Source organism: Apium graveolens, chromosome 10, assembly GCF_009905375.1.
Source record: "Apium graveolens cultivar Ventura chromosome 10, ASM990537v1, whole genome shotgun sequence".
In the NCBI taxonomy this organism is placed as follows: domain Eukaryota; kingdom Viridiplantae; phylum Streptophyta; class Magnoliopsida; order Apiales; family Apiaceae; genus Apium; species Apium graveolens.
In genome coordinates, this window is record NC_133656.1 from 184,398,455 (window position 1) to 184,401,090 (window position 2,636).

The 2,636-nt window shown below is 38.7% G+C and overlaps 1 non-coding gene across 1 annotated transcript; it reads right to left on the reverse strand.

The window, feature by feature from the left end:
* Window positions 1–2,046: 2,046 nt before the first annotated feature.
* On the reverse strand, window positions 2,047–2,153 carry LOC141694145 (small nucleolar RNA R71). Its single transcript, XR_012563472.1, has one exon. It is a non-coding gene; the product is annotated as a small nucleolar RNA R71 (small nucleolar RNA).
* Between the last annotated feature and the right edge of the window lie 483 nt (window positions 2,154–2,636).

Below are 2,636 nucleotides of genomic sequence, written 5' to 3' on the forward strand. Positions count from 1 at the left end.
GTTGTTAAGTGTTTTAACGTGTTTTCTAGTGTTTTTGCATTTCAGGAATTAATCTGTGAATCAGGTGAATTAGCATTGTTTTGGTGCTAATTTGGTGTCAAGGTGGTGTTGGAATAAAAGCTTGTGGAAAGCCGGCTCAAAGCAGAAAGGAAAAAGATGAAATATGAGTTTTTCCCAGAAGGACGGCGCGCCCGCGCTGTGATAGCGCGCTATCGTGCCAGGATTCCAGAAAGGCAGCGCGCCCACGCTATGATAGCGTGTGGCCGTGCCGGTGCGAAAAATATGAATCCTGATTCTAATTCGATTCTAAGTGGGGAGACTTGCAGATTGTAAAGGGCTGCTATATATATTCAAATAAGAACATTTTCATGGGAGAGACGTACTAGAGCGTAAGGAGAGCCGTAAGAAGACCGTTTTTAGCACGATTCAACAAAGACGAAGAAGATCTTGTTTCTACTTATGAATCTTTGTTTTAAGTTGTATTTGGATGCTAGTTTTCTTACTTGTGAACCTTACTCTTGTTTTGTACTTGGTTTTATTTATTCGTTATAAAGACTACGTTTGTTATACCATGCTTTCATCGAAACCCACGTTGATAATGAGTCCGATTATGGGCTAATCGTTATCGTGGGCTTCTAGCGGATTTATTTATGGATTTCTTTAGTTATATTATTTTGATGCCTTAGTATGTGGTGATTGATTGATAGCCTAGTATTGGTTGTGCATATTCGTCTTATGAGCGTCGCGAACTTATAAGATAGTGTGTTAGTTCTTAATGAAGCGACAGTGAATTTAAGGATTTAGAACTTTCCATGCTAGCATAGGTTCATGTATTATTATGCATGATTCATAGGTAATTTTAACCATCTTACTTGCACTGTGTAATCAAGATAGATAACTTGTGCTTAAACCGTTATGTTGTCAAATTTTATAGACATATAAGGTCTCAATATAATTAGTGTCTATTCAGCTTCTATCTCTTTTGTGGATGTCTGGTAGTATGGTACTCATGCAACGAAAGTTGGCATTTATCAGTTTTGTGTTGTCTGATTAGTGTCATCATCATTGCATGCTAAGGTTGAGAATAATAAGGCTATTGAATGAAGTATTTAATGAAGTTAGAATCCCATGTTTGTCATATATATTAATTTAATCAATCTTATTCTCTTAGTTATAATTGTTAGTTTAATTCTTAGTTATAAACAACCTTAATTTGTTATCGTCTTAGTATTGAATAATAACCATACATTGTTGCTTAAGTACGTGAATTAATTAGTTAACCAATACAGTCTCTGTGGGAACGAACTAGAAAATATTCTATATTACTTGCGAACGCGTATACTTGCATGTATTATTAGCGCGTGTTTGGCGACTAACAAGTTTTTAGCGTCACTCCCGGGGACTGCAGTGTTAATTATTAGTTTATGTATTTTCCATCAGTGGTTGTTAAAGTTCATTAACTCATACATTGTTACTTAGTTGTTTCCTTGTTTTATCTTAGGTACTCTAGCGAGGGTATATGCATACGCGTTCGTGTACTCGTAAGAGAAATCTGGATCAAGCCGAGAAGGAAGCGATAGTGGTTCGTAAGGAAGTTTTTGAGGAAGAAAAGAAGGTAGAAGAAGAATAGAAAGGTGAAGAACCAGCTTTAGAAGAGATGGGTGATCAAGCGGAAAATCTGAAGGCTTTCATGGACTATTCTCAGCCTAAGATTAATGACATTTAGTCAAGAATCTTCAGACCAGCCATCAGGGCTAACACTTTTGAGATCAAGTCAAGCACGATTCAAATGATACAGAACTCAGTTTAGTTTGGGGTTCTCCCACTGAAGACCCCAACATGCACATCGGGGATTTCATCGAGATCTGTGACATCTTCAAGTTTAATGATGTGAATGAAGATGCTATCAAGTTGTGACTCTTCCCATTCTCTCTAAGGGACAAGGCTAAGTGCTGGTTAAATTCTCTACCAGCAGGGTCTATCACCACTTGGGAAGATCTTGCTCAAAAGTTTCTCACTAAATTCTTCCCTATGGCGAAGACTGCTGCAATCAGGAATGCTCTTACTCAGTTTGCTCAGCAAACAGGAGAATCTCTGTGTGAGGCTTGGGATCGATATAAGGAGATGTTAAGGAAATGCCCACATCATGGCATGCCTGATTGGATGATTATCAATTATTTCTACAATGGATTGGATGCTACTTCTAGACTCATCCTCGATGCAGCATCAAGAGGAGACTTGTGGGCTAAAAGCTAGAATGAAGCTTATGAACTTATTGAACTGATGACTGCTAATGAGTACTAGAATCCTTCTCAGAGGCTGACTCAGGGAAAAGTCACAGGAATTCTGGAGTTGGACGCATCAACTGCTACCGCTGCCCAACATAAAGCCTTGACGATGAAGGTGGACACTTTGACTAATTATGGAGTTAATCAAATCACCAGTGTATGCGAGCTATGTGCTGGTGTCCACGAGACTGATCAGTGTGCAATTTCTAGTGAACCAGCTCAGTTTATCAGCAACTTCCAGCGATTGCAGTAACCAGTGCCATCCACCTATCATTCCAACAACCGCAATAATCCTAATTTTAGTTGGAGAAACACTCAGAATGCAGTTCAATAGCCTTATCAGCAGTA